Below are 15,654 nucleotides of genomic sequence, written 5' to 3'. Positions count from 1 at the left end.
AACACCTATGCTAAAAATCCCCGAGAGATACAATCGCGTAATTCGTGTTGACTTTTCAATTTTTCAGTGCGTGGGCCGAAGACTCTCTTTTGCGTCCTCGTCGGCGAATCGGGTTCCATTAGCGCGATTACCGCGATTCATATCGAGATTCGGTCGCGGCGATCGTAGTGCCGCCTCGCAAATAATTTATGCGACCGTGTCGAGAGGAGGACGAGAATCTCTTTTCTCTTTCTCGCCTGCTCTTTTTTCCCTCTCGCTTCGTGTTTTCTCAATGCATCCCTCTCGCCCGTTTTGCTTTTATTCCGCCGGAGTCACGGACGCGCCAAGGCGAAACGACTCTCTCTCTCTCTCTCTTTTGCGATTTAATTAGCGCGCGGATTAAGCACCAGCGTACCGATGTACACCTCGCTGGTGCAGAAAAAGCCGTCTGCGAGTCCTGTCGGAGACGATTCCGGCGAGAGGAGCGACCTGCTGAATTATGCGCGCGGCCTTTTTCGTTCATCTCGCTGTGGCTTCTGTGTGGCAAAAGCGACTTCTCATTCTCGTCCTCACGCTGTGAAATTCACGCGGTAAGCTAGTGCTACCTCATACATAAATCTAAATAAAAATAAATTACGGCAATAGAGCTTTGACCTCCTATCACGCTTACTGTGAATCTATGTATTATTTTACGAAAATTAATATACATAGAGTGCGCGCACAGAATTATTTTCATAAATATATGATTATTTCTTTATGTAAATATCCCTTCTGTGTAACAATCTTCATTGTGATTTTGCATTGAATCTTGCGAAAAGAAAGTAGTAAAAATTTCAAACAAGTACGATCAAACGAAGAAGTCTGTGATAAGCGTAGTATTTAATAAAGGTACGGAATGTGAAAGTTATTTTTAACAATTTTGTATGTAAATTTTTGTGATACGGCGATACAAAGCCCTTTCTGGCCCGGTCGTGTTGATTTCAAAGCCACGTCGCCCGGAAATTAAAGCCGGTGGTTGCGCGGGAACTCGCCTCGTTGCTTCGACACACCTAGGCACAATACCCTTCATTAGCAAATATTTTGAACGCCGCGAAAAAGCCGTATCGAAAAATCGTTACGGCTAGCCGCGCGATAGACGGGAAAGCGTACGCACTCGCCGCGTATTTCCCGATTAAAATAAAACAAACGAGCCGCGGCGGCGATCCGTTCGATATCCTCTAACGAGGATCGGCGTTTCAGCTGGTTACCAATGATATTGGATTTCACGGCGCCCAAAGCCCTCTTCTAATGCAGCGATTTATAAAAAAAAATTTTTTGCCTGATCTCCCTATCTCTAGCTGCTAGTTTCACGTTGTAGCGACAAATTTTAAATGCAGATAATAATAAAGTCACTTGACATAATACGCACAAAGTGGCGTAAGAAGAACTTTTCAGATTGATCTTTCGAATTTTCAATTCTTCCGACGAAAGTCTACGGGAGATTTCACAGCTTTATGCGTCACAGTTTAAACGATTATGGTTTATTATGGAACTTTTTCTCATGTAAATATTGAACATAATATATCGTATGCAATATTTTTCGTATCACATCTCACGTAACAAAATTTCTACAATCTGATAACTGCTGAAGCGTTTCCTACAAGCTATTCTTTAACGGTTGAGTCCTTTCAGTTATTCTCAAAACGGACGGAATTAACATACAATATAAGATCTAATAGACGTGACTCTAATTGGAATCCCTTACACACAGCAAAACACGCGCGCGCGCGTGCGTCTTCTATGAAACATTCCCAGATTACTCGAGCAGCCGACGCGTCGCCCTTTAATTCTATGACAAAGGTGCTCACCATTCACCGCGTCATTCTTACGAGACACTCTCTCGCATCGGCCCTCGAATTTCCCGAGTACGACGTCGCCGACAATGCGAGTCGAGTCGAGAGTCTAAGTGACCGTAGGGACTAGGGGAGAAACCAGGAAGATGATGAAAGATAGGCAAAGGGCCAACGGTAACTCCGCTGGAGTTGGGGGACTGACTAGCGCAATTAAAGCCGAAGAATCTTTCCAGGAGATAAGACAGCCGCCTGACTAGTCATGAGAGAAAGAGAAGAAAAAGGCTCGTTGGGTCCTCCATGAGAGGCCCGGTAAAAAATGTCACGCGGTTCTTTAATTAATGATATTGGCAATTACCGCGAAAGTTCGACGCCATGATTTTCGGAGTTTCTAGGACGAAGAAAGACGCGATAAGTTCTTCGATATTTCTCTCTCTCTCTCTCTTTCTGCTTTGCCAAGTATGTTTGCGCTTTCGAGTCTCTACGGGTTTCTTCAATTTCTTTTGATGTTTTATTCGCTGAAGAGAAAAATTTATAAAAGATTTTATGAAAAATTAATAAGTTGCAAAAATAAATTGTAACATTGAATGTAATAACTTTAGTTTCCTTCAAAAGGATACAAAGTATTGATATTATTTTGGATAAATTATAATGGTTCCAATCTTAATTTACTATATTGGGAGATATTTTTAATTTGAAAGTGAATAATATGGCAATCGTAAATCGTTTTAATAATAATAATACAATTTTAATTCCTTTACGAATGACAGCTATCTGTCATTTACTTAGTCAAATTTTCTCGCGTAATGACATCAAAAATTATATAATATTTCCATTTATAAACTTGATGAAATTGATCTGCGGTTAATTGAATAGAGATTTCAGAAAATAAAGGCCAAATTTTCTTCATAATAAGTAGATTCCGAAAAATTTGTCATCACTATCTCGCACAGACTATCGATCACTCGCAGCACAAACATAATATCATTGGTATTATATCGGGTTTAAACCAGAGTGTAACGTAGTTTGAATAAATTTTGGCGCCATTCGAATGGCAATGAGACAATGTAACCCGCTCGCCGGATTATTAATCAGATTCAGATTCGTGCGAAGTAATGGCCGACACCGAGTGTGTTTCGGGGCGTAGTCCAAAGTTGGCGAACTACCGCCGCAGGATCCTTCCTATGCAACTGCGCTCGCGCTACCGGGGCATTCCGTCTGACTATACAGTAATTAATCCCGCGTTTCGCCCTGCAACTTGACGCACTCGAGTTCAAGGGGAATCCCAGACGTCCTGAGAATTACGACTCGAGACGCGCCAGCGAATGTATGTAAGATCTACGCGTGTGTCGCCATTAAAACTACAAACTAACACCGAACCATCCTTTGATGATACACGAGATGTCCCAAAATTAATTTGCTTAACAAATTGTCATAAATTCTTCTTTTTCTAAATTTTATTTAATCATTTCGCATTTTATATTTATATTTCTCCGTTTTTTTTCCCCCCCTAAAATAATCTGTATTTTGAACTAATTGCAAGGTTTTGCTTTAAAGAATTTAAAATATTTTATACAGAGGCGTTAAAATAAACGATAAACGTTTTCCAATACTTATATCAGATACGCGACACGATGCAAAGTCGTTAAAACTCGAGTCATCTGACTCATCTAAAGTGACGCGAGTACACTAATTTGCGCGCAATCGTCGGCGAGCAGAAATTTTTGAGGGTTCGCGAAGCTCCGCGGGATTTAATTCCAGCGCTATCGACCCCTCTCTCTCTCTCTCTCTACCACTCGCGCGCCGCGATCTTCCTCGCCATTCCGTTCTATCGATCAGGCTACTCCGCAGACTGCTCTCATGCAAACACACGAGACACGGGGGCGAATACGGTGAAACTGCCGGTATCTGCGATCGTTGCAGGCAGTAACAACGGCAGTTAATGTCCGGAGGCCCGTACCCGGGTACTTCGTAACCCAATGAGCAGATACAATCGGAACATAGATTAACTGCAATATAGACCTCTGCCTCCACCGAGATAGTCCTTGCGCGGAGAGAAGCGGCGAGAATGCGCCGATATGTTACGCAAACGATTCGTAAAATAACTTGATTGTAGAAAAAGCGATGAAAAATTGACCGCTTACGATCAGCTCTCAATTCAATTCGACTAGCATAAAGGAGAATTTCTCACATTCATTGCAAATTAAAAATGTCACAATAATAAAATATTTATCGCACATTTAAAACGTTGTAAAATCGGGAAAATTTTGCGGAAATTAATATGTAAAAATTAGCGACCTCACCTTCGCAGGAACAAGTTTAATACGTTAATTAAACTATTATATATATTTGTTGTTAAATTTTTCTCTTATCTTTTGAGCGTGTAAGCTGCGGCGATTATTATTGCTCGCCTTACATTTTGTCGCAGAAAATTGTGCAAAATTAAAATGACAATGTGACACGCGTAAGGCTTGTCGCAAAAAATTATGCGAGGGACAAATTATGTCTCGAGTTTTGACGGGGGCAACGAGTCAAAATCAACCACTTTGATTCGCCATAGCGCGTTCACGAAGAAGAATGAGAAGCACGAACCTGTCTGAAACACCAGCGGTCACCTGCCACCTGCAAGTATTTCCGCGCCCGGGGCTCGGCGATACGGGAAAATATTTGGCAACTTTTATAGACGCGCGTTCCGAACGCTTGTTTTCACTGACGAAAGATCACCTTTTTTTGTTTGCAGTAATTAAGCGGTCGATGCAAACCATATTAGAGTTAACGATTATCAAGTTTCCAAAAATACGTCTTCAAATTGTTGGCTGCGAGAATTGTAAGCTTTTATATACAAATTTATCGTATCGATTTGCGTTTTTATCTATGCAAAAATACAATTAGCGAGAAGACGGCCAACAATTACGATTGCGCTAATGATAGTCTAAGATTCCGAAATTTTCGTTTGTCATTATTGGTGATATAAAGATACTACGCAGTATCTGTTTGTACTGCAACGCGGCACAAAGTCGCGCGTTAAATGGCTGAGATCCCAGACGGCCTGCCAGGTATTGAGATAATAACTCGTCCAGCGGGATGACTAGGCGCCACCCGGTATCCAAGAATGCTTGGCTGTCCGTCCGGGTCCTCCTCCTTAATGTATATGCATTATGCAGGCATCTCTTTCATTGAGAGATATTAAAGATTCTAAAAAATGGCGATTCCACAAGCCAGAGCATAAAAGACTTTTAAATTGTTATATTTTGAACCTTGCGATTTAACGAAATTAAAAAGATTAAATATGCGGATATTTAAATCGTTTGCTAAGCTCGTCAAAACATTATGATATCCGAAAATAGATTCTTTTAGAAAAATAGAGATAATTCACATTTGTATGTTAGTCTTTGTTTTAATTGAAGCTCACAAACTTGATAATTAATCACAAATAAGAAGGAATTGTGACTCCTCTCTTAAATTGCGATGAAATAAGCGTAGGTCTCCGCTTCAGCATCTCTGAATTATATTCTCGCGATTATAAATCGTATCACTGATTACGCCGGAATAAAGAGCAGACGAGCGAATGCAACGGACTGCATCATTAATTAGATCAAGTTACTTGCGAGCCGCATTTGACGCGACGGAAATAAAAGCACGGAGTAAAAAAGGAAATGACCGAATTCAAACGCATTATAACATTTCGAGTTAAATGCTCAACTATTCAGTCTTTCATCAGTAACGAATTTAGAAACGAGAGCACACTTTACAAATATCTTTCTCTCTTTATAACTCTTTCATTTAGTCTACTTTCATATTTTTACATGTATATATTCAGCATTAAATCTTCATATTTATTAATGTTCCTTTTTTGTCAAGCTAAAGTTATCTTTATATATTCTAAAATAACGAAGAAATAATTGTTCTATTCTACTTTTATTGTGAAGAAATCGTTTTGTTGTTCCAACGAATCCGACCTACTTTAAATCGCAACGAAAAAAAAGGATCTAATTGACGAAAAAAGTCCCGAGTGCCATTGCTCTCGTTTTATATTTGTTACCGCGTCCCATCGGCGTCTGCTTGTTCACTCTTACTACACCATCGACGTCGCAGTAGAAAGCCGGATGCACCTCCTGCATCCACCGGAATGCGGCGGAATTCTGCAGAGGCTGCGTCGTGCGAGATAAATTTTATTTAACTCTCAGCATGGTGAGCTGATGCGCAACGGCAGCGTCGTCGGAAGAGACAAAAAAAAAAAAAACAAACAACAAAAACTACGAAGAATGAGAAGGAAAAGCGAGGAAAGACTGAGGAAATCGTCGTGTTTTCCACTTTCCTCCGCAAAGATTCGCCAACGCTGTCGATATGAATCTCGGAATAAAGAAAGCGCGATCGTCCGTCCTGCCGCGCGCGACCACGTCGATGTCGCAGCGGTGAAAACTTTGACCTTTATCCGACATAAAACTGGACATTATGGTCTCTCTTGCATCCCCTCCTCGAGTTCCGCAAAGTTTTTCCTCGTAAATGGCCAATAATAACGAACTTTTCCGTCGCGCTACTAATCCGGGAAATTCGAAAGTCTTCCGATCCGAGATTGCAGCGTGCAACGCGGTTGTTACACGATTGCCATAACGACTTTGCTCCAGATTTGTCAAGCGAAATTTTATAGCGCTAAGATTTTTATACGGAAAACTGGTTCCCTTAAAAAGTTTAATCGGCATTTCCAATTTCTCTTTGTCTCAAATCGAGCGTCCACGGCATTCGTGAGATATTTCAAGGATTCAATAACTCGGAATGTTAACATCCGCAGTATTTTAGTATCGTCCAGCAGAAGAACCGAGCGTCTTGAAGTAAACAGACAAATAAATTTTGTCCAAGTCAAGTCATCGAATGCGCGCGGCGGAAGTGTACGATGAACAATCGCAACTGACAAATAGAATTCAGCGTCGCGTACAAACGGAACGTCGAGATGGCCAATTGCTTGGCGTTTCGCGCGAGAACCGCGCTAATCCACTGCCGTTATTTATGCAAATGAAACATTAACTGCGTCTACTAGATTTTATAGTCCCGCCGAGTTAGCCAACCGTCCCGGCTCCACGGTGCAGCGAGTGAAGCAGAGGAGACGGTTGCAGAGAACGTTTGCAACAGCCCCCAAGGCGCCTCCACTCCTCCCCGCGTTTAGGAAACGAGCGTGCTTTAAAGCTCGCTCTTATGATTCACTCGCTTTTCGAGAAAACTGCTAACAAAAATGAACCTTCGTTCTATTACCTTTCAACCCTCCCCTTCGAAGTCCTACTCTTCTCTCTCATTAGGGGAAAGCACTCTTTTTTCTCCGCTTCTCGTGGAGAGCCACTCAACTTTAGCTGCGCATTTAACGCAGCGGCAAACAAACCTATTCTTTTTTTCCCTTTGCCTAAATTTCTTCTGAGGCAAATATTAATTGCGACGCGTTTTTAGAAAATTCAGTCACTGTCGGCTACCGGAATTGCTTCACTGCTAACCAATATTACATATCTCATTTTATCAGATTTATTTTCTTTTTGGAAATTTTTGGAAATTTATTTGGTTCTTTTTCCCCGCTAAAAAAATCAAATAAATGAAATAGAATCGTTACGTTTCTTTCGATAGCACACGATGACAAAGCGTGAGCTCGTGTGATACGATGATGGTATCTTTAAAGTTTTGCGGCGTGGCGTGACGGTGATCGAATTCGGCGATCGATAGGATTACACAGAGCGCGTAATTAAGGCTGCCTTTGCAGGAGTACGTGTTGCCAGATTTTAGCCCGTGCGAATTAGTTGGTCGGGCGCGGAACTCGCGCGTCCTGGCATCAGATAAAAGAGCGCCTAACGAGCGCCGCGCCGCGCCGCGCTTCGCGCGTCTGGAAAAGCGCCTCGTGGGTTATTCCCCGCGCGAACGTGCATCCCGTTTATCGAAAAATTTGTCGCCACGGTGAAATACGACCTTATATATCAGGCGATTAGCGGATCCCCGTGATTTATCGAAATTGTTCGGCGACGCGACGGCTCGCGTAATTGGCGTCAGTACGCGCGCTAATATCGGCAAGTATTTGGCGAACATTGTTAATCTAGTAATACATTTACGTTTTTCAATACATGTTTATGGTGCGAAAAATTTTATTCCTGCGATAATTTGAGATCTTTAATTCGTATATCTGAAATATGCATGTAAATAATCCTTAATTTTCCGAAATAATTTTATGACATTTATACAGTTCAATATGTGCAATTTGTATTATATACAGCAGTTGAATTTATACATTTTGTATCAAATTCACAGATTAAACGTGAATCGACCAATTAGTAATCGTACATATAATGTTTTAGATAATTACAATTTATTCGTGGGAAGAAAATTTTAAAGAAGAATTTGTCTTTTTATAATTTTGCAAAAAATTACAAGTTTAAAAAATTAATTATCCAAATTTTATTACATTCTAATTCTGTCTTTATTTGTGCGTAAATATTTTTAAATCACATCAATTCCGCAATTGTAACACGTAAAAGCACCGACATCGGAAGGGATGAAAAGCATGTGTCGTTTTGGCGGGGACAAAATAAATCGCGCGAAATTTTCACGCAGCCTCTCACACGTGCGTGAGCAAATATTTGAAATTCGTGGCGCGTCCGCTCGTGTACGCGTGTTGCGTGACTTTATTTCCGACGAAAACCGTTCCTAGAAACGCTACAAATAACTTTCTTTCATGCGACGCGTTAACTTTCGACACTGGAATATGATTTTCTTCGAGAAGAATGTTCGCATAAAACAAAAATATGATGCCAAATATTTGAACAAAAAGCATACGTATTTGTTTTTCAAAAGTATATCCTCCATTGTTATTTAAAACGTTTATTAATTTTTGCAAAATTGTGGTAATTGAATAAAAATTACGTATTTAAAATTAAATAGAAGATTCATATTTATGGCTAATATTTATATCACATTTAATTTCGTTACTTTCACATCAAATTTAAGTATATAATAAATATAATATATTGCATTATTTATATTTTATTTTTATTTTAATATATTATATTAGTTTTATTATCGTTATATTTATTATATAGAAAAAGTGTATATTAGCGAAATTATTTTTGTGGACATTAACTTAAGTTTGATCATGTATGTATCACGTTGCTAAAAATGATTCAGTTATGAATATTTTCGTAAATTCGGCGTGATGTAAATCTATATTTGCGTTGCAAATAATTCGTTTTAATACCGGATTTAACTTGTTTATTTCCGCACTGGAATTACTTTTATCAACACAAAATTAAACGTGGTGTAATATATCACATACGTTACAATTTTTACAATACAAAAATATATTGGTTTTACATTAAATTATATCCATTTAATAATCTTATAAAAGTAAAAAATTATATATTTACTCAAACGGATACATTTTTACATGCAAAGCATGTTTAGATTTTTTAAAACTTTTCTTTCTCTAAAGAAAACGATACAATTAAATGATTGAAAAGAGTTTCGAGCAGTACGAACCGTTTGTCCTATTTTGCAAAATCGTTTATCGTAGTTTTTAAAATACTTCCGTATAAAAAAATCCAAAAATTTAACCGTATCAAAATAATTAATACATAAAAACTGAAGAGTTCAATCATTGTCACCTGTTTTTTTTTTTTTCTATATATTCTCGTGTAAAGTCAATCTTCATTTTCAATAAATAAAAAAGCAGTGGCTTAGAAAAAGCGCGTTTGTGCGCCTGATTCTCGGAAACTAGAATGAGCAAATGTCTGCTGATGCTTTTGCGCGACCAAGCGTTTAACGCTGTAAATTTCGCGCGGAAAGGCCAAAGGTTTCGGAGTGGCCGCGGCTCTTTCGTGTACGAGTCCCGTGAGAACTACCTTTCTCTCTTTACCGTCTCTTGCAACCACCACACCACGCGCTATCCCTCTTCTACATTGCTCATTCCGTCCTTACAACCCCTTGAATCTCTCCGGCCTCGCTTTGCTCCCTTGTCTCAGCGATGCTTCCCGCATATCCTTTCCGAGAACTTTCCTTCATACTGTCCCGACCGCTCCTTTTCTCCTATTCTTATCTTTCTCTTCCGTCCACGCAGCCTTCGACTCGCACTGCACCACCGTGCGGCGCACGCTTTATTCCTTAACACTATGCCCGTTTTCGCTATTTCTTCATGCGCTTTGAGACAGCTTTTCTTTCTCATGTCCCTGTTCACGTGAATAATTACTTGGTCTGGTAGGAAAGCTGCCCCGTCGTCGTTCTTTCTCGACGCAGGCAGCGCTCTGCTCCTTAACACTTCGAGCTGACAGGATTAGAGGTAAAACGCTTTAACGCTTCTAGCTTCTAGCTAACAACATGATACCGCCGGTGTGCAGACATTCAACGAAGCATACAGCTTTCTTGTACTTAAATAAAACAAGCTGTCAAGTGGTAAAAAGTTTGGATTAATAACGCGATCGATTTTTCGCGCAAATTAATTATTCACAATTAAAATCTTTAATACTATGCTTTTCAAGTGCGTCTAATCAGTTTTTATCGCACAACCGCAAATATTTATTGCAATTTATTTCAGCAGCTCGTTTTGTTTTCAGAATATTCCGCGCTGCGCTACGGCGTTGCGCACACTCGAATCCGTTACTTCGAACGACATTCCATAAGGAATATCGATTACTTCACTGCAATCAATAAATGCGCATCTCCTCCTCGATCCGTTTCGTTCTCACAGTATCATTAAAAGCCAGCAGTTGAAATCTACTTCCCGATAAACTCTTCTAATTTCGAAGCGCGGATCGCGCCGCGATAAAGTGCTGTAATTAGTCGCGGCTATGGCACGCACATTGTTGCATCGGCGATTGTATCGTTGCGCTCGTTACAGTCGCTCGACGGTAACAGCGATCATTATTATCCGTTGTTATTGCACTCGATATATAGTTTATTGCTAATACATCGCGACGGCGCACCTCGAGCACGTTCTCCGCGAACAACGGTTTCTGCGCCACCGGCGATAACTACTGTAATGCTCGATAATGGTATGGGAAACGCTGCTGCATAATGCCGGATTGCGACCGATTATTAGCAAAATTAATTAAGTCTTGTTTCCGAAACTAGACATATCCGCTCTTAACAAAGAACGAGTCGATATACCCAGTCGTGTGCACATGCATTCTTAGAAGAGAACATCTCATCGCAATACTAATTACATCCATCGATAAACTTCGAGCTTGTATCAGCTTAAGCATTCATTAATGAATAAACGAGTGTGAGTAAATGAGTGTTCAGTTTCTGAATAATTCGGTCATATTTATGTCAATAATATCTCTTGTTGTTTTATAATTCTGTTTATTGACTTATTTTATATTAAGTTTAAATCTCGTCATTCGTGATTCAAGTCGTTCTTACGAATTTAAACGACACACATTGATTAAAAAAATCAATTTCACTAATATGTAACTTAGTGCGTAATATAAGATTTTGATTCGTGCTTAGATAACATAGATTTAATCTCACTTAATTTCAATTCGAATTTGCGTTAACGAATTTATTACAAGCGCCTTTCTGCTGTTTGACACAGTTAAAGAAAAAGTCACTACAACGACCATGATAGATCAATAATAAGCTAGTGTAAATCTTGTTTTAGTAGTTAAGAATTTTTTATTCCGTGCTTCTAAGAAGTTAAAAATTCAATAAATATTTTTATACTAAAAAGTTTTCTAAAAATTTTCACATAATCAGACGACGCGTCTTCCACGAAGGCTGATGCAGCCGGGCGATGAATTTGATACGTGCATTAAGCCGCATAAACGTTGATAGCGCCGCGATGTACTACGCACATTTCCATACCGCGTTTGTACGATGCAATAAGGAAGAACTTTGCGAATATTCGTAATAAATATGTAGACGACGAACGGCGGTAGACGATCCTTGATAACCGTCGAATTATCGGGGACGCCGCGCACAGAAGTTATGATTATCCCCTTTCCCGTCGTCGAAAACTCTGCAATATTGCGAGATTACTCACGACGAGATCTCGCATACGCCAATCATCGGTCCAATATCGATTGAATAGAATGATATGATTGAAGTCTATGATCAGTCGATCGGAAGACTACCGTCATCTGTAGAATGCAGTTTTTTTTATCACTGCACGGAATTTAATTTATTTCATAGAAAAATTTTGAGTTTAATAATTCGGTCAAATTGTACTGAATTCAATTTTTGTGTTTTAATTTTTTATAAATAATTCTACATCAAAGAATATATTTATTCCTACATAATTTTTTTTTAGCTATTTAATTAAAAAAAAAAAAATCTAATACTAAAATTAATCATATAAAATTTCGCATTTGAATTTGATGAATTAAGGTGAGCTTCAAGTTTTGATAACTCCAATAAACATGTGTTTATTGCGTGTAAATTAATTTATTATGTTCTGCGGCACTGCTTCAGAATAAAAATTCTGTTTCGTTAGTATTATCTCAGTTTGTATTAAGCGATACATCATGGAGCTTTTCTATTCTTTTTCCGCGGAAGGCGGATTTCGACGAACCGAAACTAAAAGTATAAATCACGGGGCGGATATCAAATAGCGAGCGAGCGAAATTCCGACGGACGACGAGGACAAACCGACGCCATGCTTCATCTCGCGCGACAAAAAGGAATCTCGCGACTCGTCGATTATCCCGGATTGATGTCCTCCGGATGAGCAATGCGTCCCATAATTCGTAATTCATTCCGTCGCATTACGTCGATTCCCGTACAAAACGGTAGGCGGCCATTTTTTTTGTCCCGCCGTGAGACGGATTTTTAATTTCACCCTGATTTATTAATTTCGTCAGCCAGGTAGATGTGATTAATGGTTCATATCTTGTTTAATTAATCCATTTAATGCTGTCATCAGTCTTGCCGTATTGTCTATACTTGAATAACAAATATTCTTTAGATTTAGATTTTCTCTTTTTTCTCATCTTTTCGGGTAAATTATATGTACAATAATTATTAATATATAAATTAATTGAAGCATTTAAAAAACGACAATACTGCATTACATTAAACAACAATAAATTGCAAAAAATGTTAAATTGTGCGACTCGTGTCACCGAGTTGCATATCGGGTCGAGTTTAATTAATCATAAGTTTATCTTACCACGCTTGCAGCATGCCTCGATTTTTGCGAAGACAAAAAAGAGCCAAGATAGCTTACCTGAAAGAAAAAAGACAAATATATACGTTAGTCGCGATGTCGAATGAGACAATACAGCACAAACACATCTTACTCCGACACCTAAATATTTGGCCATATGCCATTCCCGCGGCTTTCCCGGAGGCTCTTCGTTGCGCTTACGCACATATGCGACGCGCGTGTATGTTCACACAACCGAAGTGTACCGAGAAACCCGTGGCGCTGACGTATCAACAAATACGCGCGTGTGTGTGTAAACACGCGCCCAGATTGCGAACCAACTCTTATCAAAGTGATGGGCTTAAGAAATATTTGAGAGTCATTAGAGCAGGCCCTCTTCCTTTCGCAATAAATTGTTTCAGTTTCCCAACACTGTGCTTAAAAAGTGCAGCATATTTTCCAGTTTTAAAAATTCTCTATATCATAAACTTTCTAAATTACAGCTCTATCAAATTATAAGTTTTCAAGTTTATGAACTTCTCTAACATAGTCCCTTGCACTATTCTTTTCAACTTCCTTTTCTAATACGACTTTTATTACTTTTCTTTTCGAAAATAAGATTTATTTCGTAAAACACATATATTCTCAGATAATCCCAACTTTCTATATAAGTATTATTTTGCCGCAGTTATGCGGCCGTAATAATGTTGTAACTATAGTCTCGTAACTTAATACTATATCTATAGAATCGGCATCTACAAGCAAATTCCGTAGCATATATATATATGTATAGAATACACAATATATAAAATTATATCATAGCAAGACTGATATCGCATACGATGGGCTGCGTAATCGTGGGAAATTGCCGACCTCGCATTTTTAATGAAATTAATTCGGGTATTTCTTTCTTAAATGCGCGCTTCTCCTCGCGAAATAAGTATGACGTGTTTGGAAGAAGGCACGTTCAAGAAAATGGCTTTTCCCGTCGTTATTAATGGGGACGCGAAAGGACGAAGGCGCGAGGCATTTTAGCCGGATGATAAATAGCTCCGGTATTCCCAGGTTGATTTTATTTATATCATTTATACGCAACGAGGCTGTCCGCGCTTTGATATATACCGCTGCCCCGTTTATTTCTTCGACTACATTAAGTCACACCCGCCGAAGCTCCATTTTTTTTCGCCGTTTCCCTCGTATCCGTGAACTCTCGTTTCCTTCCCTTCGTCGATGGTGAAAATTGATTGCCTCGCGGATAGCGCGGAATACGACCAATTTTCGCATCCGATGTTCTACTCTCGTTTCGAGCTCATATTATTTAAAACAACGTATGTTGTATGAGAGAAAAGTTCGTGTTTTGATCGCATTCATAATTGGAATATTTAGGAAATTTATAATTGGAAGAATTATAAATAGCATACATTCGTGACTAACAAATTTATCGTTAGAAAACGCATTGTTTTTTTCGAACATTTTTTGTTTCGAGAAATTGCGATGGAAATGTTCACAAGTGAGAGGATTTTGAGACCGGCGAGGTTATAAGTGTTATAATATTGTAGAAACTGATGATAATTGAATATTTTATGAATGATTATTTGGAAATTTATGACTGGAACACATGGGCATGATTGGAAGTTTGTGGCTGGGAAAATTATAATTCAAGAGAATTGCAGTTTATAATTCGCAGAGCTCTTTAATTTAAGGGGCGAAAAAAAGCTGATCATGGTGAACTTTTCTGACCGGCGGTGTGGAACGTCGTAAATCAGGTCAGTGTCCTCCATGAATGCGATCGATCTTCGTCAGGAGCGTGGCTTCTCAGGCAGCCGGTGTCAGGTTGAGAATCACTGACACGCCTTGCACTTATGCTATCGAGACGAAAGATCCGAGCGTGATTGAAGACCAATGGTGGACGCGGATGCAGTAAAGCTTCGAGAAAAGAAGAGATGGTGGAAGAAAGCAACGAGAATGCGATCGGTATCGTGACGCTGCGAATCTTTAGAATGTTGACATCTGCGTTCGCGTTTTACTTAAATTATGATTATTTAAATGTTTGCTGTACGACTGTAAGGCATGCGAAAAGCGGTTGATGCCAATTTTATTCTTAAGAATATTTATCTAATAATTAATATAAAATAAATCCTGAACAAAATTTTTATTATAATGTTTAAAAATATCCAAAATATATATTAATAAAAAATAAAGTTTTATTATTCACGTTTTTAAAGCTTTCTTTGCATTTTTATATGTATAGGCGTACTTTATAAAATAATAAGATGAAAGAATTCGTATAATGTAAAGTGAATCTAATTTGGAAAATAAAAAATTTTATTACATAATAAAAGCAAGGACACTATATTTTATAATGGAAATATTTTTTCATACACATGACGATACAGATTTTGCTTTGAATTTTTTTTCCAAATTCTTACATTTTCAACGTATATTTACGAGCGCAAGTCGATTCTTTGCATGCCTTCGGTCGCACGCGTCAAATTAGTCGCTCGTCGTTCCGTAAATTATCGCGAAGCGGTTGCCGATTATCTCACCCGCTTAATTGGCGGCTCTAACTGCGACAGCGAAATCTTTACGGCAATTTATCGTCGTCCGAGTGGCGTCTCTGTGTTTTTCAACACACGTCTCTCGCAAAGCCTCCCAAAATAACGACAACGCCGACCGCGACATTGGAAATCATTCATGCTAATTAAACACACCCGTGATTCAGCTGACCGACGAGGAATTTCT

At 39.0% G+C, this 15,654-nt stretch overlaps 1 protein-coding gene across 8 annotated transcripts in view; it reads right to left on the bottom strand.

Moving 5' to 3' along the window:
• LOC105679013 (latrophilin Cirl-like) overlaps nt 1-15,654 on the bottom strand; it is a 452,907-nt gene that overhangs the window by 129,716 nt on the left and 307,537 nt on the right. The window lies entirely within an intron of this gene.

The sequence above is a fragment of the Linepithema humile genome, chromosome 2 (assembly GCF_040581485.1).
Source record: "Linepithema humile isolate Giens D197 chromosome 2, Lhum_UNIL_v1.0, whole genome shotgun sequence".
In the NCBI taxonomy this organism is placed as follows: Eukaryota; Metazoa; Arthropoda; class Insecta; order Hymenoptera; family Formicidae; genus Linepithema; species Linepithema humile.
Note: the sequence above shows the minus strand (reverse complement) of the source record. Positions and strands in the feature narration are given on the sequence as shown.